This window comes from Falco biarmicus, chromosome 10, assembly GCF_023638135.1.
Source record: "Falco biarmicus isolate bFalBia1 chromosome 10, bFalBia1.pri, whole genome shotgun sequence".
Lineage (NCBI taxonomy): Eukaryota > Metazoa > Chordata > Aves > Falconiformes > Falconidae > Falco > Falco biarmicus.
In genome coordinates this window covers 6,818,191-6,844,812 of record NC_079297.1, presented here as the reverse complement: position 1 = coordinate 6,844,812, position 26,622 = coordinate 6,818,191, and the positions used below count along the sequence as shown (strand labels likewise).

The 26,622-nt window shown below is 36.3% G+C and overlaps 1 long non-coding RNA gene across 2 annotated transcripts in view; it reads right to left on the bottom strand.

Moving 5' to 3' along the window:
• LOC130155737 (uncharacterized) overlaps positions 1 to 26,622 on the bottom strand; it is a 178,439-nt gene that overhangs the window by 125,834 nt on the left and 25,983 nt on the right. The gene's annotated exons all lie outside the window — the stretch shown is intronic.

Below are 26,622 nucleotides of genomic sequence, written 5' to 3'. Positions count from 1 at the left end.
GTATTAAGAGACAAATGCTAAAGGACTTGCATATATCCTCAATGGAAATCGCGGAAGGAGGGTATATAACCGGATGAGAAATGCTCCTCTGTCAAACAGTAGAAATGTTTCAAGTGGGATCCTTTGGGTGGTGGTGTTCTAACCTCAATTACAAAAATATTTTCCATATCTGTTTGAATAATAAGGATAAAGGATAGTTAGAAAATCCACCTGTGATACCTACTTTAGAGCCACTGCAAACATTTCAAAGGACAAGCTATCAAAATTATCTTGCCAAGTAAGAGAGGAACTAAACTCAGCAAAGTTAAATTCAGTAAGTGTAAAATCTATAGTATGATCCGTCTAGTCCTTCTCATAAATAAACACAGTAATGCCAGGCTTAGCTCCATATACTTACTGCTATGCCAGCAAACTTCTTAAACACAAAGATAACACTTAAAATTCTGCAAACTATAAGTATTCTGGCTGGTTATATTATCATCGACTGGTCAGTTTAATCTTTGTTTGGAATTCTAGACAAACCAGTCTATATCCATAAGCAAACCAGTTACATTAACCGGTATCAAGCATTAAGCTATCTTTTAATTTCATTCCATTCCTGCTTGATCATTTCAGGGGAATGGCATCCATTGATCTGATTGAGAGACACAGAGCCCAATAACTCACTGAAACTTTTCAATTTGTAGTGGTGACCAGCACTGAAATCAAAGGTCTTTCTGGTTAGCACAGGGACCTGGGGAAAAAAGGAATTGTATGATGCACATTTTTTGATAGCGGAAAAATAATTATTGCTGTTCCACTGCAAGTGGATTATTAACCTTTCTGTGAATTTACAATACTCAAACAATGATTGAAGAAATATTAGAGGTATTTATGAGCATATAACACCAGAGAAAAATGTGCTCTATTTCATTGCTAAGATCCAGGATATACTCCTCTGCAATGATTTCACATTAGAAAGAAGTTCCTATATCTTCATTTTTCTTTGTGATACATCCATCTGTTTCCACATTGTGTGTCTCCTCATTTGGGTTCTAATTTTCCAATGTCTTTGTGACACTGAATGATGATGCAGCAAAAATATGGTTTTCTTAGGATCATACATAAGAGGCAAATGCTTCTTTGTTCCAAATCAACACATCACCAACAATAAATTATCCTGCTACTATGTGTACTGTAATGGGGGGAAGGTATTACTAAAAATAAGTCAAAACCTATGTTTAAGACCCTTTTCCCCACCCCCCCCCCCTCATTCTGTCTACTGGGAAAATAACCCACTAAAAGCTGAAGCAATTGTCTCAGGTAATAGAGACAGACTTCACTCTATCAATTTTCTACTCAGCAATAACAAAAATTTAAATTAACTTTAGAGCTCACAAATATTATTCCTGTGATTCTCACACAACTCCCCTGAAGACTGCACTCCCCAAATCCAAAATTTAATTCATAGCACAACGCCTACTTCAGGACAAAATGCCAGACTCCTGAAAGCCTTAGCATTCTCTCTGCTCTGCTGCTGAAGGATTGCTATTCCTAGAAGAATTCAGCTCTGTAAGATAAGTGTTAATACATTATTTCTGTAGGTCTCCAGGGCCTGAAGTTTGAATTTAATGTGAACTGAATAAAATAATTTGCTTTTTATCAGCATGGTCCATGAACCATGGTTTGAGGCCAATATGTGACTCTAAGGAAAATGAGTTTAGCTCCAACTCCCTAATCCCCAGATAAGATCATAAAATCACCACACATCACTCAGTACTGTTTAGCAAAAAATGCCTGCCTCTGTAGTAATAATAAAAAAACTGAATTACAGTCACTGGCTCCTCAAAGATGATGGCTCTTGCAGGTTCAGGTGAAGTACGTGATTGTGTATGGAGAGGATGGAGTGCAGCCAATACAGCACAATAACCTCCATTTCACATTGATGTTTGATTTCTGAAAATCTACTCATAAATCTACTTTAAAAAAAGAACCATCCCCTTGCCCACTCTTTCTCTCTTAAACACACACATACACATACTTTTATGCATAATAATTCTGAGTGAAAACTCATGCTCTGCCATAGGTATAATTCCAGAATAAACGTGGGAGTAACTCCTGATGTAGACTGTTGAAATAACAAACTTAGTTATAATTTATTCAGTTTATTCACATGCAAACATGGAAACTCAAATGTAGATACAGTTGCTCAAACAATTCGTGTTTTCCGTAAAATTACGTATGCTAGAGAAGGAAGAGACTCAAATATGTAACAGCCAAGGTGTACTAGCTCATATGAATTCACTGTTATTTCAAATATGGTGCCACCTCTTTTGATTAGATGCAATTAATTTCACTAAACAGAAAATTTGTTAGCAAGAACTAACAGCAAGCAACTAAGAGCAAATCAATAGCAAAAATTTCAGTAAAATAGAAAAGTGTATCTAAATTCAACTCCGTGGCATGCACAGATACTTAACATTCAATAGCAGAAACCAGATGGTACATGTGTCCTGGCACGGAGCAGAAACAAACCACTACAACCAATTACAACTAACTCTCCTGTTTAATAGGTAAAACCTAACCAAATGGAACACTTCTGACAATTTGATGGAATAATCTTGCATGACAAGTATCCCCGAGAGAAAACACAAAGGGAAAATACTCCAAACACATTATTTCTTACTATTTCTTCTCAGAAGCCTGTGAGCTCCCTAAAGATTCTTCACACAGTAACGGATGAACTCAGTAGAACATTCTCAATTTCTTTCTCTGAAGCAAGCTTAAATATTTTTTATTCCGTCATGTAAGCTTTTAAAGAACCTTTTCTTTGAGCTCAATAGACTATGAATCAAACTGCCAGTTAATAGGATGATAAGAGTTTAAAGAACAGCAAATAAACAGACACAAGCCAATAAACTGACGGACCCTAACATTGCTCAGATATTTTTTGTACAATTCAAGCAACTACAATCAAGCATGTTCTACTCTGGGTGACTGAAGCACCACTCTTAAATTCACTCTTAAATTATTTAGGCACCGGCAGAATAACTCCAGATTTACCAAAACCAGAACAGAATTTATTTTGTTTGTTCACAGAAAGTGTTATACAAGCTTCATTTAAGATTTAGTTTAGCACTGGTGTTTTAAAACAAAGGGGCAGGATTTGCTAGTTTGACCACAGTCACATGTTAGTCTGCACAAACAGTGAACGAGTTGAGAATGTGACAGAGCTATCACACACAGTCATCCACATCTGACTGTGTCTATTAATTCAAAGTTAATTAGAAACATATTTAAAGCAAGCATATTAATGAAATCTGAACTGAGTAGAAAAAAAAAGTTATACTGTTTAAAGTAGTACAAGTCAGTGTGTGTAGATTAATTCTAACAGTTTCTGCAATTTTCATTTTAACACAAATGCAGTAAATTATCTGACTCCACCTCTCAAAAACAAAAAAAAAATAATCAAAACCAGTTCCCATTTGGTACAGAATTTTTAGGCAAGGATGCTAGGTCCTGACAAGAATATGTTGGGACTATCTATGCATGTATACCTATTTTAAGTGGTACTAAAGTAAAATATCAATCTTTCTTTACAAGAAAAATACCCAAACAAACTGACAGTGATGTTCAAATAGGAACTCAGAGTTGGACAGTGATATTTTTTAGAATATATTACTTTACACTGATTGGATAAACTGAACATATACTCATCTCAAAGATGTTCATACTCAATAATTCATTATTAAGTATGAATATGTTAATATCATATTATTAAGATTAATTATTCAGTGCAGAAAAGCTGCTGCATTTTCTTCCAGAAGGGTTCACACAGGGTCCAGCTCAGAGATTTTCAGTGCTCTTTTTTCCACTTCCTTTCTGCAAACAAGAACATGGCCATCATTGCCTTATACCTTGTTTCAAGCCAAATCTCTTGATTCAGTTTCTCTCCTCATACTTGATCACCTTCACTTCCCTGTTTGACATCTTTCTGGATAACTTTTGAGCCTACATTTTATCCCCCACAGAGATGGCAAAATTCTTCACTCTAAGCATATATCTGTTGTTGCCCCTCTGTCCGGATATGTACTCTTTGATGAGGAGCTGTGATGACAGGCAAGAAACAAGGCTAAGGTAAACACAGTGTGTAGGGCATGTGGATGACTGTTTTACAGATCTCCCAGGTGATGGGAGGAAAACACTTTTAAACCCCAGTTTTTCACAAAATGGAGGGAAAAAACCTGTTAATACAAAATACATTGACTGATTTAGACATACCAAACTGTCAGTGAAAAAGCATAGCTAGTAAATATTGATTCATGGACCTAAACAGGAACAAAGCCTCAAAAATGAAGGATTTTTTCTATATTAATTTGAAAATTATAGCTATCTTTTCTAATTTGTATTCCAGCACAGAGATAAAACATTCATAATACCCACCAGCACTTATACAAAAGTTACATTAACGCTGCTAAGGTAGTTTCTTCTATGTTTGGTTTTGGGAAGGAGACAAGACATGGGGATTTTTTATTTGCTTGTTTTTTTACATAGCAAGAACTAACTTGATCCTCACCAAAACTTCAGCCCCACTGTGTCAGGGATATGTTTGTTCCCAAAGCCAACAAACTTAAGTGACAAGAAACAACTTCACAGCATTCAGCTCAGGTATGGCAACAGATGAGATACTACAAACAATGACCAAAGCTAAGATATTCAATATAAATGGCCTCTGTGGATGTCCTCTTTGATTTGCATATTTTCAAATAATAAAAAAAAATTATGCTCAACTCTGCTGGGATTCATTCCTGAGCCTTCAAGTTCAACAAGGTTGCCCTCTAAAGCCCTTGATGTATACCTGCCTATGAAAACCAGACAATTTTCTAAGAAAACCCCCCCACACACAAATGCTTCCAGAGCCATTTAGGAATCAGAAAGTGCGGATTGAAACTAATCGATAAGTAGACACACCCTCTTTAACTGAACTGAAATTAACTGAATAAAAACATACACCTTGCCAACCTCTGTGTAAATAATTTCTACAAAAATATACATCAGGCTGTGAGCTGGCAGATGTGACTGAACTGGATGTAATTCTTCTGGTGCGCAGAGCCAGCTCTTCCCTTTTTCCCCATGTTACTGATCCTGTTGCTGTCTGATAAGCAAATTAAATTTCTCACAATCGCTAAGTAAAACATGTAATTAGCATTCCAGTACACCAAACCGCTGCCAGCCCACTCCACTGGTTTGAGAGCTAGGAATACTCAGCTAATAAATAATGCTTCTAATACTGACTTTAAACCATCCCTACAGTTAAGTTGCTGCTTTGCTATTGCACAGTGGTGGTATAAAAAGGTGGGTTATAATTTGGAAGACAAAAGCCTAGTAAACTAGAGCTTCGATGGGAAGTGTGTGGGAAAGGTGATTTACCCTTGACTTGGCTAGCATCTTCTTTTGATAAATGAGGAACAGCAGAAGAAATCCTGTTAAGTCAGGGACCTGAAATGGCTTTGATTCTTTTTTCTTAATGGTGGGTCAACATGTTAAAATTGGAGCGTGTTTTGCCTAGACAAAACAGTTTCATTTTCATATATAGAATATCAGTATGAGGTTAAGTAGAGAAATTAGTTTGATGTTACAGTGATGCATGTTAATGAATTCCTATGGCAACCAACAGAACTACCCTCAGTTACATATATCGCATATTTAAGAAATAGTATTCATTACTTCAATTAATACATACAATTAATGAATGGTTGCTGAAGAATGGTATTTCATATCTGGTTTCCAACATCACCTTGCAATGCCTGCTGCTCATTGTTCCAGGATCAGGTGAGAGTAGAACTCGGGACTTTTGTTATAACTGATTCTTTCAATACAGATTTTCTGACTGTTCAGAATTACAGACTTAAATATGACAAGCTAACGATTAAAGAGATATCTTAACTCAGACTTGATAGATGTCATAATTTTACCAACAGGGAGTCATTCAATTCACTGTTTCCAACACTGCTCAGTTACAGTGATGCTAGAACTGAATAAGTGGTCTTGGTACACCATAGTTCTGGCCCTCCTACACCACAGTTACTCAGCCTTATGACAATGGGATAGGGGGCTCTCTCACATCTCATAGCAGACCACACAATAGGACATAGTTTAATCTGCCACCAAGACAACTACTCCAACAACTACTAGTGCACCCAGAGATACTTATTACCAACCTCTGCTGTAACAGATTCTTTAAAATATTTTTGTCTGGCTACTAAGACTTGTCATGACAGGTAATATTAACCCCACAGAAACTCTCAAAAGATAATGCAGCTTTTTACAAGACAATAAAACAGGAACTTACCAGAGTTATGATTTCAGAACATTCCTCTCTATTTCTCAAGACTTAAAGACTTTCCTTCACTGGAAGATAGCTCTTGGAAATGACTCCAAGAAATGGTAACTCATTTATCTCTTGCCACTGCTGTTAGTTTTTCTATTGTAATTGCAACTGACATTTGTATTTTGGTTGATAACGCCAAGAAATGTGTTATGGGGAAAAGAAACATAACTACACCATGTATGTTAAACACTAATAGCAGTGAGACTGATGTCAGTGATATAATTTAATTGTTTCATTGGAGTGTTGATGAAAGTTTATGGAATTCTTTCCCAGCTGACCATTGTGGAGTACTTAAATCACCTGATGAGTTTGTAAAAAAACAGGTGCAAAATAGAACAATCAGGCCAATCAGGTACTGCTCTCCTCATTAATATGTGTTAAAGATGAGTCTGTCCTAAAGCTTGACAGATTTAGCAATCCTTGCATTAGCAAACATATCTGGTATTCTTTTTGTTTTCTATTACATTAGTTTAACAGTTATTAACAATTGCCATTCTCACATAAAGGAAAAAGATTTAAATATTCATGTTGACAGGTCAGGGTGTAATCAAAACCAATTTGTTACCATTAAAGGGTGAGGAACCAAAAGGTCCTTATTGCAAAGATATTAAGCATACCATTAAAAAGCAGGAATCAATACCTTCTTTTAATTGGACATGCTTTTTTTAAATGGGTAGAAGCATTTGCTTGAAAATGAATGTAGTACTGGTACTAATGTCATACTGTAGCCAGTACAATTCATACTAATGGTGGGAGAAGCTGATCTTATTTCAGTCAACTAAGATCCAAACTAGCAAGTAATTACATTTCACAAAATATTTCAAGAGTACTTTAAAACACTGGGGAGTTCAGAAAAATAGCATATACCCTATCAGTTCCAGTCTTTGGACGTACTAGAGCTTGTAAATTGGACAATTAAAACAAGCAATTAAATGCTATGGAAGGTAGTGAATGCTAATGGATTTATTAGTTCCTTCTATTCTAATGGCACATTGGGCCCCTCTAACTGCTTCCCAAAGGAAACTGTCCTTTGAGGGTAAGCAAAACATGCTCATCCTCACCTAAATATCTGATAAAGAATACTAATTGCTTTCAACTTAAGAAGGTAAAATTAGAAAGTTACTTGCAATTCTTAGAAAAAAACATATAAATCAGATATATTTGCAAGTAGCTACGAAACTGGAAAAATCAGAAGTTAAAGCAAAAGCTTCTTTTGACAAGATTCAGCAAGAAAATGACAGGAAGGTTAGAGTTCTTGTAATGTTATAGCTATGGTGTTCAAGTACAAGCTGGGTCACAACAGGATAGTCCTTGCAGATTCACAGGTAAGTTCAGCTCTTGAATGTATAAAATTAGAATTTCTGAAGGAAAGCAACCAATATATATATAAAAGCTGCTATATTAACCATGAAATCATATAAGAAAGGGACTACTGTTTTATGAAGGCCTTCTGATGGAGGAATAGAAAGATGGAACTGAAAAGGAAAATTAAGCTGCATTTTATATTTAGAGGATTTATTTTGTATTTACCATGTTTTTTTCAGATAAGAAAGCCCCTGATTTTAATGCAACTGTCCTATCTGTTACAAATGGGAAAAGCACAAGTCTTTGTTTAATGATGATGTTGTTTCAGGACTATTTAAGTTTTTTTAGGGTAGAAATCCAAAGTATAGAAGGGTTATACTCTTAAGTAATACTGGTTTGAAATAAGAAAATAATCTTTTCTAAACCAGGCGCTAGGAATCCCTAAATACAGATATATAGAAATTTTAAAATAATTTCATCAGTAGACTTGAAGCGGTTTAGCTGTATTAATACAAATCAACAGAACCTGATGATTCATCAATTGCCAGAATGTGTACCAGGAATTTCTATGTTGGCAGTTTGGACAGCAACAGGAAAGACGAAAAGATTTGTGATCAAAAGAACTCTTCATGTAAAAACATTCAAAATCCTAGGTACAATAATGAGTAACTATGAAGAATTTCCAAGAATTACCAACAAGCCCAGTGACTGAGACATCTCAAAAGATTTCTGGGACCCTGAAATATTACAAGACCATTCAGACAAACTGATCTGAGTGTATACTAGGGAGTATACTTGCCTAGTATAATTTTGTAAGTACTAATATGTTACTCTGTAAGACTGGAAAAAATCTCCTCATAGGAAACGGATCAAAAGGAGAGACTGTGGAGGTACGCTGTAGAAATAAAGACACAGTTTGGGGTAATGGGAGTTCCAAAAAAGCCTGCAAGAATAAGACCCAAAGTACACATTTAAGACCAGCATGAACACTACCAGTATATACCAACAAACAAGATTCCAAAGTAGGTGTGCAGGGTATATTTACTTCCAAAACTAAAACAATTTTCATTTCAAACAAGAAACTAAATCCTGTAGATGATTTTGATTAGCACACTTTGTAGAGTATTCCCCTAACTTAAGATCTGCTAGTGGTTTTATCGCTTTGGAATTTTGGGTTTTAGTTTTAAATTTGTTTAACTGGTATATAGAATCAATGTGGATACTGCAAATACAGCAGAGTGGCCTCCTTTAGGCTTGAGGTTTTTATTATTTTATGCCAGGTTATCAACACTGAGTTAGAAGCATTGCAAAGCTGTGTTAGAAATAAAAGCTAAAACCATCTTGAGGTGAATAAAGGATCAGTCCTTCAAATGAAGGAACTGTATTTGACTGGGCATTTCTGAGGTACAGGGGTATCAATATGGAGTCGTGTACATGTAAACAGAAAGACATTAAATGGATCAGACAGGGAACAAGGGAGGAGCCTGATGAAATTATTTTTCCTGTTATTCAGGGAATTTAAGGGTTAGCTAGAAGAAAAAAAATGACACTTAGGACGTGCATGAAATAGCCCACTTGTTTAATGAAATCCAAAATAAGATTAAGCATAATAATTACTCAATAATAAGCAGGTAAAACATAAATATGTAGGAGAAGAAATAATTTGTTTTGCCTGCAGTGAATACATGATGAATACTGACTAAAGGCATTAAGTTTCCAGGCTTGAATAAAAGATACATAGTATACTTCCTTGTACTGCTCTGTTTCTCTAATGGACAGAAATCAAAAGATAAATTGTTTCCTATCACGTATTAAACTTAGTAACAGCTATATCACTAGGAACTGTAACACCTCATCCAATTCACAATTTTGTTTTCTCAACAGAATTTGTTCTATGTTAGCAATCCAAATTCCTTTCACTCACTGTTTTCCTATTACTGTTTGATCCACTCATATATATTTTTACACAGCCACTTACCACAGATTTTGCCAGTTTTCTGGAAGCTGACATCTACAAGGAATGTGTGAAAGTGCTTCCCCAAAGATAGCTTCAAATTTAGAAAGCACTTTTCAGAAATTGTTAGTCTTAGGAACCCAATTTCTGTGTTGGTACAATGCATTTGGCACACCAATGTTACATGTTTCCGGAAGGTAGTAACAGGAGAAATGATCAGAAAACGCTCGGCCACCAGCTTCTGCTTTGTGTCCAGTGGAGCTTTCTAGGTGGAACAAGACTAACAGAGAGAATAATACACAGAGCAAACAAGTGGTATTGCATGGTTACTTAAGATTTGCAGTTTTACCATGATTGGCCTAACAGACCAGGCACAATCCCAATTTGGTTTCTACTAAGTCTTGGTCACACAAGATTTTCTCCGTTATTCCCCCACCCCACCCCCAGGTTAGATAGATGTTACGAATTAATGTGGTTTTGAGAATTTAGATTAACAGATTACATATAATGTACACATTCCATTACTGAATTTATGAAATCACAGATTCCAAACTGATAAGAGATTGATTGGCTCCTAAAAAAACATGTATTAACCCACATTTTTTGGAAGACTTGAACTAGCAGCCTACATGACTGAAAGGTGATACAAAATGTGGGTGCAGATAAAGGAATCATTGTAGTTAATGTAGTTTTATAACACCACAAAATATGATTTTTTAAAGACTATTTTAGTAGATTTAAACTGATAAGTTTATTCCAGTTATCTTAGACAAGAGGTAAAGATAATTATTTACAGTATTTCTCTCAAGGGAGGGACTTCTTGAATGTAAAGGATATTTGTAAAGTTAAGAAAATTTGCGTTTCTTAGGCAGAAGCTTGTTTATAGCTGTGATGGCAAATACATGGGAAAGCTGATTTACTTGTGAAACGGATATTGTCGAGTTTTACTAATTGGTGTACTGGGTAAAAAATCCTGTAAAAATAAATAGAAAATGTTTGGGGTTTTTTTATGATATATAAAATGAAGTGTACTTTGACTAGATTGACTAGGGAAAGGAGTATGGAATTTGTAATAGGCAAAATATTGTGAAGAAGTCATTATTTTAATAGTACAATATTGGTGTAAGATTGAATAATGTAGTATGATTTAACATTGCTGTGACACATATGTTAATGAAATTATGGTAACCAACAAGATTTACCCTGAGTTTACTGTGAGATTATGTATGCCATACATATAACTAATGAGTAAGTAAATCGGCACAAAGAGAAAATGGATTCTTAAGAATGATTTTGTACAGCTGTTCCCTGTGGTCATGCTGCAAAGCCTGTTGTATATCCCTGTGTCAGGCAAATTGCAGTGGGAGTAGGAAGGCTTCTGTCTCTTGATCCTTTTGGTAAAGTTAACTCCTATCTCTCTGGATTTTGCAAAAACTCCACTTACCTATAATAATTTCTTCAATTCCGTTCTGAGGGACAAACCATCTAACATTATTCACAGCCACAGGAAACTCAGAAGTTCCAATTAAGGGCAACTGGCACAGCAAAGTATAATATTTGTAGTATGGTATATGCTCAGTGCTGTTTGCTGGAAGGTAGTTAATACCCTGCCTTAGAGTTCTGAAAGCTTCCTAACTCAGCAACAGCATAGTGTGAATGTACAGACAACTTGGTCTCATGCTGTGACTGAGCTGGAATATCTTTGCAGGATTTGGAAACTGTGGAATCTCGACATGTCAGCTAAGCCCCAAAGGTTTCAAGGTGGTTCCATGGCATGAGGTACGTTTACATTGCGTTGCCGTACATGTCCTGTAGGAGCCATGCTATCCAGACTTCCCCGTATCTGGGGGGGATCCTGTTCTCTTACCCAGCAGGTAAGAAGTTAACTTTCAGATCTAAGTGCCAAACCCAAATATATTCAGTTACAGACTGATCCAAAGGCTCCTGAGGCTGAGTCCATCTCTTCTTATTTGCCATTAGTAGCACCTACTGTTACTTCAGCTCCCACTGAATGGACTGGTGGACAAAATGTAGGTGACGCAAAGTTACCTCCACCTTAGATGGGGTGAAAATTAACTTGGTAACTGCAACATACTGTCTATGAGTTTGAAGGCTTAGGCCCCTACTGCTCTGTAACAACATGTTAAGAGCAAATTACCAGATATACCACAGCGACAAACGTCTGCTCATTAGCAAAGGTTACTACTTTGCCAGGGAAGACAACCACTTAAAACGAAGCATTCTTCTTGCTGGAAAACTGAGAACCACAGCAGCATTCATCTCCAAATTAGTACACATTTTTGTTATGTCAGGCTTCTACATCTGTTTAAATGTTGCAAACATTTATGAATATTAATTACCATTTGTTCCAGAAAAGTTGTAAATCAGTTAATTAGGAACCTGTCATCATGTTTATATTATCTAAAGGAAAATCCAAACGATGACAGAATATGAAATTAAGCTAAAATTCAGTCTACAATCACCTTTTACAAATACATAAATTGGTCCACTCAGAGCTTTCACATAACATGAGGTGATGTTTATTTTTTTTTCCTACTGGTCCTATTTTGATCTAATGAATAAATACAAGAGCTGAAAGATATGTTGTGATGGCATCCCATTCACAGGCAAAGCACAGATCAAATGGGCCAGTTTCAGACTGTCATTTCAAAGAGGCCAGCAACTTCAGGAGGTGCTGAATTCAACAACCTGAGAATTACAGAGATTGAATCCCCCAAAATCAGCAATAAAAATACATTACCCATAAATAAAAGATACACTGACAAATAATAAAGACTGAACTAGCAAATATTTAGCATTGAAACTTTCCATCCTATACACCTCCTTCCAACATTCATTAAGCTAATCATTTCGGTGTTTTATGAATGCAAATTGCTTTTCCTCCACACTCAGTTAATTTTGTTGCTAAACAATGAAGTCTCTTCACTGATTCACATCACTTATACTCTGGATCATCCATATATTCCATCCAGCAATACTTACAATTTACGTTCTCCCTTCACAGTTTGGGGAGAACATAGCATATATAAATGTAACGAAAGGTCCTTTGAAATATTTGCCTGACTTGGACCCTTCTGTAAATATCATGTATTAAAAAGAGGCTCTGCAGAAAGGCTCAGCTATAGCCAAATGTTGTTTTCATTAATTTTCTAAAGTCCAGAAGTTTTACCTGTGAACCAGACTTCTCCTAGGCTTTACAATTTCTCACTGAAGAAAGCACATAATTTAAGTCTGTTAATCAATGGGTGCAAAAAAAATATCAGCAGTACCTTTTTAAGTAGCAGTCTTAGACTGTCAGCACTGATTCAGTAATGATATTTCAGTGCACAGGAGAAAATTACTTGTATGAGGGACAAACTTGTAACTGTCTAACATTTAAATGCAAACCTCTCAAATATGGAGAGCAATGAAGGAGAAAAAAGCCAGCCACCAAGAAGAAATATATTTCACTACACAGTCTTCCCAATGACTTTAAATTACTTTTCATGGATACTTGTTTACTCCTTTTCTATTAATTTTCAATTAAAACTTGTATGCATTGAATTTCAACATTATTAGAAAAGCCTGAAAACACTTCCAAAGCTTTCATGCAGCTAACACTCAAATGCCTAAAATTTTACATACTGCTTCATGAGAAGAACCTGCATGAAAATTTTACCTAATTTTTTTTTTTACTTTCATGCAAATGAAATAAAGTAGGGCATGCAAGTTAAAATAAATCCCTTTCACACATTTTACCTCCTTTATGACTATTATGACTTATGAAAAGCGAAAAAAATGTGTAGGGTGTTTCTCTGCGAGTTAAAGCCCAGTTGAAGTTAATGACTGCTTGCTCTTTTTTGGGGGGCATCAAGTCTCAGCTCAGTGGTCATCAATCCCCAGGAAATGCCTGGTTCCTGAAATCATTATTGCTTAATTGAAAGGACAGCAACAAACACAGTAGAAAACATACAGCCTTCTACTGGGAATGTATGAAGTACAGGCTCACACCGAGGAACTCTTTTCTTCTATACCCTCAGATCAGGAGTTGAGAACAACCTGGGAGGGGAAATAAATCTGAGGATACAAAGAGCTTCAGCAACAAACCAGCAGGTCATAAATAAAATCCCCCTACAAATGCCAAGCGGTTTTGGTTTTCTTTTCTCTCTCTCTCTCTTTTTTTTTTAATCATTATTCACCCTGACATGAATCCTAATTAAAATTTTACACAGTGTGTCTTTTAATTAGCCGTGGCTGGAGTGGTGAAAGCTATCAATATTTAGCAGGATAATTGTACGAAATGACTTTTCAAAAATGAACAGCAGGCATGAATCCACTCAACAGCAGGGGGTTATTCAGACACACACTGTGCAAGATGGGGTGCCTCAGATAATGTGTGAGAGATAATAATGCACACAGGGAGTGACACATGCTGCCATATTTTGTGCTTCATTGGTTTTCTGCAAACAGCATTTGGCTCTTGTTGCACTCAGGACATCAGGGTTCACACCAACTTCAAGCTGGTGATTTTTATCTTTATGTCGTTGATTTATTTTATCTTAAATAGAAGGATGTGTTTAACAACAACGTACACAAACTAAAGGCTGAGACGCAGCTCTGTGTATGACCTAGTTTGATTATACTTTGCAGAGGCTAGTAATGAACAAGATCAAGAACAGAGGCTTGCTTTCTTCCTCTATTTTTTGTCAAAAAGAAAAGAAAAAAGCTTTGCCCATCCTGGCAGAATACAAAGCAGTAAATTAATTTCTGTTTTGCTAGTGCATGGTGTAAATGTACGCACCTTTATTTTAAGATAGCTTTTAACAGTTCACTTCTCACATAATCTTTCTCTCTTTCAGAAAAGAACCAAGACATGCAAATTGTAATGTGATGTGCTTGCTATGGCACAGCAGAAAAACACAGGAAACACCTGCAAATGTTTTCCACATGCACCAAGGAAACATTCAGTAACATTACATAAAATAGGGTTCCAAGGTAGTTATTTGCAGTGCAAGCAGTCTGTGGGACAAAGTCCTTGAGGATCTGTGTATTCAAGAGTAAGAACACAAATCCCAGCACACATATTCCCTAGAGAGAAAGCCAGATACAAAGCCCAAATGAGAGTAGCAGTGTGCACATTCAAGGGAAATGTATGCAAGAACCAGCTGTTTAGTTTTAGAAAACGCGAGTGAGCATGTTTATACCAGCTGCCTGCACAAAGTCTCTTGTTTTACTATCATGGCAAAGAGGATTCCCTCAGCTCCAGGTGACTCCATCTCCTGCAACTATGCAGGTAGAGCAGAACACCAGTGTTATGTTCAAGGCTCTTAATAATGCTAGAATTAAATGCAAAGGACCAAGCTGGTACTGAAGTTTCTGCTCATAAGTGAGGCTGCCGTTTGATGACTGAAAACTGTATAGATTCTGTACAAGAATATGATACCTGTATGAGTTCAGCAGACAAAAACCCCACTGTGTGACAAACCCCTAAAATGCACATAACTTTAGTATACTCTGGCCTTCTCTTTTTTTTCTTTTTCTCTTTCATAGCACGAGATGAATACAAATAGCCTGGGCTCACAATGCAGTATTTCAGCAGAAACATTATCTATATCTTAGATATGGCACATAATGCAGCGTCAACTGCATCCAAATCTTTCCCATAATTCTTTACAGCCAAATCAGCTATAAAACTCAAAGACCAAGACATATAGCCACATTGTATATCGTCTCAATGCACTGCATACCAGCAACAGAACAATTATAAAGCTGCTAATGGAATTAGATTGACAGAAACATGAGAGGTTTACAAAGTGAGACCAGTAGGGAAGACTTTTTTTCACAACTTAACAGAAGCGTAAAGCACTAAGGTTTACAGCACAGCAGCCATTTGCGGTGCTGTACCACTGATGAATTACCCCTTCACAGGCTCTGATCTAAAGCTCTGTGAAGCTACAGGAGTCCCTTCACTGAGCTCAATGAATAGTGGAATGGGGTCCCAAATTAAGCCTGTGTGCAAGCCTGGGAATCCAAAATCTTGTTCTCAGTGCTGCAAGAGATTTGTTGAGTGACTTCAGCCAGTTCATTTCACCCTTCTGTGCCTTAGTTTCAATTTAAACTGAGAATCACAGCAGTTTTTACAACCTCCATTGAGTAGCAGTTGTAAATCTCTCTCAAATTCCTGGGAGGTGGTACACTGGTGCTAAGTATTTTTAACACTAAACGCATTACCACATACAAAGTTGGCACTTAATGGTTAGGCAGGAAAGACGAGAGGCACAAAATACCCAGAGAAGTGGAAACAACACATCAAAGTATCCTAAAGTTAAAAAAAAATAATCAAATAAAGTTAAAAGCCAAGACAACTGATTTACCCTACTACCTACTTTAAAACAGTTTTATATAAATACCAAAATTTACCCTTCTCTAAACATGAATCAGATCACAATCAGATTTCATTTTGTCAAAAACAAAAAAGAGGGTGGGGGGTGAGGGGTGAGGGGGCTTGGTGTGCAACACAGAAGACAAACTTAGGAAATTTCAGTTAATTTTTCAAAGTATGTTGTGTGTCATAGTATTTCAATAAAAGCTATGTCTTTTATCTTTACAAAAGCTGAACTGATTCTTATTTTTTTTTAAAAAAGAGCTACATTTGGGTGTTTATTATTACCTAGTGCTATTACTTCCAGAAAAACAAACCTCTCAAAGCAAGACTGAATTATTACATTCTGGTTTTAAGACAATTTAACCTGATCTTGCAAAATCTGCAGAAAGGAATGAAAATAATCCACTTCTTTAACTTTTACTGACTGTTCTAACAATACCTTCATTTGCAAATTTATATTCTGTATGAAATTCACATACTGAAGAAGGCTAATTGAGTACTGTGTAATACAGCAGATAAAGAATGAAATGTCTCTCCTGACAGTGGTGACTCCAGCATGCAAAAAAACCCCCAAACCCAAAGGTAAGCTATGATGGAGAAGTATCAAGCTGGACAAAGAAGAGAAGCAGCATAGTTTTAATTCATTTCATATATAAAAAAAGCATATATTTTATATCGCATATAGGAAGGGGAAAAGTTGCGGAAGCAAAAGAAACAGGCTTTCTGATTAATATGATAGATACAATGAATTTACAAAAAGCAGCTTGACATATGATTAATAGTGAAAGAGTGTTGGGTGGTGTAATTGCATTAAAATGATAACATCAACTACTTCAGCTTTCAGGCAACAGTAGAACATCAGTTTATATGCAGTAACTCTTGATGTAACACACAACAGAATGACTGTAACTGACGGGAAGGTAGTAAAGTAACAAGGCAGTCAAAAAATACAGGAAGACTAACTGAGTGGAACAGCAGCTGTAATAAAAGAACTGGTTTCATGGTTATATAAAGTATCAACATTAAGGAATGATCAAGGTTAACAGCAGCAGCAGGGTGATGTTTGCCATGTGTCTTAAAGATGGGAAACTCTGAGAACTGGAGTTGGGGTGGGGGCACTGGTATTAGAAACTTGTTCTTTCAGTTAACATAAATCAGCAAAGGAATGAAGTTCTCCATCAGTATCTATTACATATCTCAAGGGGCACAGCCTGGTCTTGAACACTGGTTGTATAGTCTTGTCTCCCTGGAGCTCCTACAAACTGTCACCCTGACTCTTCCAACTCCCACATAAATAAATTAGAAAAATAATTACATGCAATAATCTATCGAGAGCCAGCAGCATCTGGATTGGGTGAGTAACCCCAGAGATCTTGTTACACATTCACATCATTCACAATACATTAATCTTGCTGCCAGTAAAAGTAATTGCTTAAGAATTAACTTGGGTATTTATAAAGGCACCTTACCCTTCCTATAAATTGAAGCTCTGTCATTTAGTGAGCCTTACAAAAGATACAGTAACTGAAGGGACATTTGGATTAAACAAGAAAAGTGTTGGACCCTAAGGGAATTAATCTGACCTAAGTAAAAAAAGAGATCTAAACAAAGTACTACAGTAATTTGTAAACTGAATGCTTGTCTCTCCACAATGTTAATAGGTAATGAACACCAAAATCTGTTGGATGTTTTGAAAAAAAAAAAAAAAAAGTTACACTAAATAATAAGGCCTAGATTTCATACAAATTAAATATGTAGCCCTGGTAATCCATGTCTGGAACAGAAGGTTTAACAGGCAGAAATAGCTCAATAGCAGAATAGTTCAGTCTAATTTTCTAAGAAGGATAATATGTGACTAAAAAACTGCAATAAAAAAGTCATTTAGTTGCTTAACAGCTGTCTGAAACCTTGGCAAGTTTGCCATGCGTTATATAATGCAGGGCATTCAATTTAGCTTTGCTTCCATCCAGAACTGGTGAATGGTGTTGATGTTATGAATGAAATGAACATAGATTTAGTTCTTGGTTTTTTTAAATACCAATGTGCGTCATTATCCCTGTCACAGCCACCAACATCTTGTGCTATGATATGTACCCTTGGTCTTTTAATAAGAAGCAAATGTGTTACAAATATTCCAGGCACAATTTACAGGCCTTTAGTCTAGGAAACAGGAGAGAGAAGGGAAGTGAATCAGCATTTATATCAGTTCCCCTTCAAATATGTTTGCATAAATGCTCAGAGGGCACTGCAGGCCTGATTTCAAGGGGAAAGATGGTTGGACAGGCAGGCAGTTGTCTGTGAAAGCAAACACTAGATAAAGAATGGGAAATCCATCCACTGGGAATACAAGGGAGATGTAATCACTGATGTGTAAGTAACCTGGAGCACCCACTGGGGAGCCAAGAATCACCATGGGCAAGCTGAAGCCTATAAAGAACCGATGAAAACAGGCTAGCAGGCTTAACCAAAAAGGAAGAGAAGCTTGGAAACCTTGGGAAGCTTGGAAAAGAAAACCAGCTGTCCCTGCAAGTTTTGCTGTATCTAGAACAAGTTTAGGAGCTTCTTTTCTTGCATTGATGGATCCATTGAAGATCCTTAAGCAAGAAGTAAGCAGCCAGAGGAAGCGCTATTTCCTGTCTCCTGGCCCTTGCCAGTCTAGAGAACAAAGTGCACCACATTCAGTGAGCGTGCAGCTGCCTTTTAAGTTGAACACATGGAACTTACAGATTTGTAAGACTCATCTTTGGAGAAGGCAATATAGATCTGCATGCACAGATGGACAGATAACCTCTTTCCCACTAGCAGAGGAGTACATCCACATCCAAATGCATTGGGCCTCTTGTATCTTTGACATTTAGAACCAAGCTTTGGTGCAAGCTTGTGCCTTGGCCCCATTTTATTACGAACTGAACTACTGCTAGGCAAGAAATCATTTAAGGACAGCCTGTAGATTATTACCAGTAGGATATGACAAATTTTAACAGTTCTGATGACATCAATTCTCCAATGTGTGCAATAATCTCATTTTGACCATACCAATTTTAATCATAATCAATTACCATAACAGACTTCAAAACACAGTAAGTCACTTGGGAATTCTTCCATCTAAGGGATCAGCAAGAGATGTGCAGAAAAAAATCTTAGAACTATTAGACAACCTAAGCAACAATCAAGAAAGAGTCTGGCTTTATATTTAGAATATTCCAAAATCGCTGTGATATTACAAACGAAACAAAGATAGCTGTATTAAGACGCAGACACAGCTGAGTGACAAAAAAAATCCAGAAAATGTTAAAATGTTGCTAATAAACTTTCTAGGAGCAATCCCTAAACAAACATTGAACTCCAACACTGAATAGAAAAATCAAAGCTGGATTTTAGTTTACAAAAACTACCTGTGATAAAATTCCAAGTAGTGAATGAATATAACACTTCACAGTAATGAGCAATCTTTAAAATCCAGGCAAATATTATGAAATACAAACTTTACCAGCAATGACTGCAAAATTCTTTTTACCAATATGTATGCTAACTATTCCAGCCAAATCAATCACAAATCACAGATTTCTCACGCATCTACAAACAGTTGTGTATATAGTATTACTCAGCAAAATATGCCAAACCAGAACCAAACCCAGGAAAACCTGAGTGAAGACAGAAGGAAAAAGGGAGATACTTATCCTAATTTATTTCTGTCAGTGAAAGATTTTATCATCCTTTTTTACCATAGAAAAACCCTCATTTTCTGGGTCAAATAAAGCACAGAGTAAAAAAAATCAGAGGATACTATTAAACCAGGCTCCGTGTATCTGGCGCAGACAGCTTTCAGTTTCACAACAAACCAATAACTCAAGCCAAATTTACCAGAATTGTCCTTCTAGTTTAAAAATTTATCTAATAAACCTGGTCCTAGATGAAATAAATCTGGTTTTATTTATACCTTTCTATCAGAATGATGTAAATTCCAAATTTAATTTTACTGCAGAATAAGCTAAAGCTCTAGGAGTCTAGATGCTCTAGAATTTCATTCTGCAAAATGGCTACTCAAAATAGAAAGCTAAAACGAAACTGTAAGAATCAAAGACAAAAAAAAGGTTGAAGTGCTCCAAATTTCAGAGTTCTGACAGCCATCCTGGGAACTGAACACTGCTGTGCCAATTTTCATCCACAAGCAAATTCAACCTTCCTTTACAACTGGAAAATTAAAAAATTAAAGAATAGAGGACAGAGAGAGGATAGAGATTCTTTTACATAATTTTATCACCAAGTGATTTTTTTAGTGAGTAATTACATTTTTGCTCCTGGGAAATCACCATGTTTCAGACAGATGTTTTCAACCACTCTAGAGGATTATTTTTTAAAAATGTCATATGTTTATACATAACATATGCTGGTTCCAAATACTTAGATCATGTTCTTAGACCTTAAATTCCAAAGATAATGATTTCTGTTTCTCAGATACCCCTTGGATATTTCTATGGCTCTTACAATATTGTCAACACTCTAATTTGTCTTACAAACACTGACAAATACAGCTGTCCACATCTGACAGAGGCACAGAGAGAATACGTGGACAGTTCAAGTTCAAGTAGGCAACACAGGGATTTAAACCCTGGTTAATTCCCTCCTCCCTGAACATCATTTCTATTCAAGACAATCATAACAGTGAATGGGGATAAGGCATCCAAATTCTTTAAGGGGCTTCAAAGATCTCGACCTGAAAGTCTTAGAGTCATTTCTTCATAAATCCTATTAAATCACTCTGAACCCATGTATTTTCATCTGTATTATGAAGAAAACAGAAGGCTGGACGTTAATTTTCAAGCAAATGCATGTTACCTGGAAAATATCTGTAATAATCACAAGCTTTCTACATATACCATATCAACTTACAACTTTCAGAGTCAGGTAACAATGGTGTACAGTATCTGAACACATCACAACACATTCTAAATAAAATGTACAACAGGGACAAGCATACATAAGAATGAATTGTAGCATGCCAAGCCATGGCATGCAGTCACAACAATTCTGCAAACATACTTAGAGAGGCTCCTATTTCGCTACTTCATGTGGAGCTACCTGACTGGCATACAGAAGACCTTGGCATGCAAACTGTTGAAAATTCTTCCTCCTTACTACAACCAAACATACGAATTTAAACTTTTTTTTTCTTTAAATTAAATCTTATGGGAAAATGTTTCACAACATAAGTATGACTCTCAAATTCCTCAAAAGAATCGATAAGGACCATAACTGCACTCATTATTTGTAGCTTGACACTAGAAAAATTTCAAGAAAATCTATTTTACTGTTGGATTAACTAAGGCACAAAGAAGATGTTAATATAAAATCAAAGTAAGTCAATGGAAGACTCCTAAGTGACTTCTTGATGGCCTAAGGGCTGTGCAGGTCATTAGTCCTCATTCCCTTTCTAACAGCAAATTTTTCCTCAAAGGGTAAAAAATTAACTTTAAGCTATCATGTCCTGACAAGGGTAATATCCTTTATGTAATCTCTTCTATTTGCCTATCCGCACCAAAAGTGCTGTGCGCACCACGGTAGTCTTTAAAAAGCAGGAATCCACAGAAGGTCAAGACCTAAATGACGTATTTCCCTTCAGCCTGCAGATAAGTGAGAGCAAGTTTTCTCAGCACAGGCTTAACAGCAAGCCCTTTAACATTTATTCTTTATATCAAAACCAACATCAGTTTTAGCTGGGAAACAAAGATGAAAGCAAATCAAAAACTGTTTCAAGCATCTCCAGAAAAGAAGAAAGTTATTCTTGGAATGTGTTTACTTTCTCAAATAACTGTCATCAAAATACAAATTTATAGAGGAAAAACATTAAGCTACCGTAAGAAGTGAGTTAAAAACAAGATCAAGAAAATGTGATATTTGATCAGGTGAAAATACTGTTTAATACCTTAATAAGAGCTTACACCAATTTCTAAAGATCCCACAGAAAAACCTTTATGAAAAAAAGCACCTAAAACTGATAAAGCAGTAACAGCTTTGATTTAAAATGCATTTTTAGTACTCCACAATAATTTTTATTTGCACATTGGTCCAGAATTTCCATGCTAAATATTCTGAGAAATAAGAACTTCCACAGACATGTTTTGAATTTAAAAAAATACTTTCTGGAGGGATAAATAAGATGAAGAATTCTTTCTTTATAATAATTTTCATTACAATGTGATTAACTGTTCTGTGGCAGAGGAGCTCCAAAGTTTAATAAATATGTGCATTTTTAAATTTAAAGTTAAGAATAACTTTTTTGCTTCCAAATAAATATTAGAGCTTTAAGAAAAATTCTACATTAACTTTCTTCTGTGAAAGTGTTGCCATGGTCTGTCCAAGAACAGAATCAGAAATACAGTCCCTCCTCCGATAAATCTGTATGTATTAACATTAAGCTGTCTGTGTAGCACAGTTAGTTAGAAAAACTACATAAAATTATATTATTTCAAGCATATCAAGTGAAACTCACTCTAGAATATTTGAATGACACCAGCCCTCTAGGCAGAGGTGAGTTTTATCCACTTACAAGTCCCAGGTGATTTGCAGCACTGTATGTTTCTGTTTTTATTTCAAAGTGATTTTAGTACTTGATACCTTCTAGCTGATTGCTTAAAGCTACTTGCTTCAGAAAACAAGAAGACTGTGGAGAGGTAGCCGGGGAACTCCTTACAGCCCACTCAGCAAGGATCAGAAAACGTATCAATTCAAATGACTTCACTGGAGTTTCAGTGCTTAACTGAAAGAGATACGGAAGGAGAGTGTAAGGTGAAAGTTGACAGCCAGAAAAGAACATAAACGGTGTGTTCTGCTTTTTCTTCTTCACAAACACCCAGAATGCAGGAAGATGACACATGAGCCAATAACATTTTCCCCTCCTTATATTTACCAGATAACACAGAGAACATGTTTATGCTAGAATTATTTGTCCCAAACAGCAGAGCACACCTGTCACATACAATCTAGGCTGCTGCCATGTTTTGTTGCCAAATGGCAGCACTTTTAACATCACAGTATCATTATATTATATTTAAAATAAGTGCAATATCAGGATACAAGTGTTGCTCCCAGATGGAAAAATCTCTGGTATTGAGAAGCTGGCAGATCAATTTCTAGAACACTCTTTTTATACGCTCTAATTTGCTTTTGTTCTATGGATCAGAAAAATAGCAAGTGAGGCAATAACAACTTTGGACCACTTTAAAATCACTGCATTTGCTGAAGCCAGTGGTAACTCTGCTTTCGGTTTCAGAGGAGTAGAAATTATACCAGAAGTATTTATCAGAAATGAAGAAAGGATGTAAAACAGAAATTGATAAAATGACAAGCAATCTCTGAAAGTCTGAAATGAATTTTTTTCCAATGTGCTTAGCTTCCTCCATGTAATTTTTCTCCTAAAATTTCACATACATCTGTCAATTATACTGTCAATAATAAACAGAAGTGATATAAATCACTTAGGAGGTTGAAATGGAAAAGAAAATTCTTTCTTTTTGAAACTTGATGTAAAACAGAAGAGGCTGTACCTCATGGGAGCTGCCAGAAAGAAGGCTCTCCAATAAAAGAACTATATTGCACTTGAGAGCATGGTGTCCTTTCTTTCAGCTGACTTAAGTATCTGCCTTCTCTGAGAGCCAGGTTGAGTAGCTTTATCACCTACTACAACTACTAAACAAAGGAGTTTATTTCGTTATCTGTCAGAATAAAGGCTCAATGTTTTTAGTCCATTTCAGTCACATTTTGGTGACAACAGACAGGGGAGAAAGCTAATATGAAAGACAAAATTGAACAACAGTTTCTAACACAACTTTCTGGTGAAGAGCAATCCTACCACCCACCTTGTCCATCTAGGGAAATGGGTGCTGCTGAGCTCAACACGAAATACAAACCTCCAACTCACACATGTTTTTTTTACCTCAGATACCTATATAATCTTGTTGAATTTCATTGGAAGGCACACATATATTTGTGAAGCAGCAAACTTTCTGTTGTACCACAACAGTGCTTAATCAAACACTCAGGAAATAAAACCCCATGGGTCAAAAAGCAAATTACAACACTCCAACTGACGGTATTTTTTTAAAGATTTAACTCACCTATGTTCACTTTTATTGTTTTATGCACCACATGTTTGCTGTTAAATAAGATAATGGAATTAATTTCAATTCTTTCCCAGACGGAGTGAAAAATGCATCTACAAAGTACTAAATAAAAAAAGGGGAAACGTCTGTCAGACCTTAAAGAGGGTGAAGAAAACAGCACCAAGCATATACAGAAGGGAAAACACACTATAAAATATTTCTTTAAAATAGCTTTGGGAAAAAATCTTCAAACTAATTTTTTTCTCAAGAAAAACCTTATTCTGTACATTACCCCTGTAAACAATACAACAGTCATGATATTGTACTTCTTTCCCCCTAAGATATTTCTTTCACTGTGATTTGCTAAAGCTCCTAAAATGTGTTTGACTGTTTTACTGTCAAATTGTCCTTTGTTATCAATTGTTCTCTTTGCAACAGTTCACATATTCAGCAGTCTTAAGATTTATTTTGCCAGTGACACAAACCAGCAGCAGAACTCTGCCTGTTGAACTAAAAGAACTGCTTGATCCCATAACACATGGCCATATGTAAGGCTAGATATTAACCTATAGTTAAAGTGAAACAAACATGTTAATATTGAAAGGACAATATATGGGATCTGATCTTGGGTAAACCCCTATAGCTAATGACATCAGACAAGATGAATTTTGAAATAGAACCCAAGGTCCAAATCCCCAAATCACTGTGAAATGAACCCACTCAGCATCTGTCAGGGGCACTCAGTGCCACACAGAATGGATTGTCATGATCTGACAACCTAAAAATAAAATTACTTGAAAACTTCAAGTCACCTTCTAAAGAGCTACCATGGTCAATGCTTTGTGAGCCATCTGATAAAGAAATGAATCCATTTACAACCCTTGCACTCTGGAAAATGCAAGAAATGGCATTCCCAGCATGTACTTTTTCACTTCAGTTGTCAGGTAATTTTGGATGTCATCTCCAGAACCATTACACCTGACACTATGTGAAAGCTATGTAAAGTAAGTGCTCAGGAAAGCAATATCTACCAGGGCAAGAAACACTCAAACAAAAAAGCACAAGGAATTCTCAGATCAGTATATTTCCCCAGTACCATGCTTCTTACAATTATTTTAAGGACAAAAAATACATCTTGTCCTTCACCTAATGCCAGATTTTTAGGGTTGCATACCACTCAGGGATGATGGAGCAAATAAGATTCTTGGTTTTAACTTAAATTTTTTCCAATAACTTGGGTAAACTTTGAGTTAGCTCTTTATAAATGGAGAATAAGAATAAAATGAGCAGCAGATTAGACTAGCTGCTACAAAATACTTTTTTTTAACTGCGGGCATTCCCATGATAGGTAAAGGTTTTCCTGAGGAAACACTTTTTTTTTTTAAAGACATTGACAATCTGCACTTGGACAGCTTTTGTGATCACACCTTATCATGAGCAAAGAGCACATCTGTAACCTGGTCAAGGATTTGGGACTGCACTGGGAAGCTTTTCCTGCAAATACAGGAAACAGTATAGTTGCATATATCACCAACAAACAGTGGAATGCATCCATATATTAATGCTTTTGAAGTTAACAGATCAGCATTGTTGAGACCTGTATTCCTAACTGTGTAAGATTTGCATAAAGAAAAAAGAAATAGCAGAGAAGAGGATTGCTTATAACATGGAAAGTATCAAGGAGTGTCTCAAACTTCTTTCTAATTGTAGATACTTTCTATTAACGCAGTCCATTGAGATCACTTGTGCAAGTTACAGCCAGCTATTTACACAAGCTGCCATAATAAAACCAAACCAAACTAAACTAAAATAGGCATTTCTAAGTCCATGCTGACAGCAGAAACCTGAAAGATAAAAACCATTTGTTCCCCCAAAGGATGATTAGCTTTAGTGGTGCTAACATGCATTGCCAGCCTCTGGTTTGAGGTGGCCAGCCATTAACCTGCTATTCCAGAATACAGAATGTTTATCCCTGAGCAAAATAAAGAGCAAATATGTAATTCACCTTGGACATAACAAAGCAGCAGGGAATCCAAATCCTCTACTTCTCTTGGCATACATTAGAATTACAGCCATTTACCCAAAGGGAGTGTAGATACTTTCTGCAGATCTGAAGATTCTGAGAATCTAGAGCTTGATTCCTAAACTAAGTGTTGCTGATGAAAATGGCACAAATCCTACTAACTGAAACACTTGCTGGCCCACTTCTAGCTGGGCAAACAACTACTAGTAGTACAGTTGTGTCAGAACAAAGCTTCAATGTAACTGCTGAAACAGTGAGCCCAAGCTAACTCCTCCGGCACTACCACACCTGCAGGCATTTCACTACCAGATGTCGATCAACCAACAATGGCAAACTTTCATAGAATCATTTAGGTTGGAAAGACCTTTAAGAACACCAAGTCCAGCCATTAACCCAGGACTGCCAAGTCCATCGCTGCATCTATGTGGTTGTTAAACACCTCCAGGGATGGTGACTCCACCACCTCCCTGGGCAGCCTGTGCC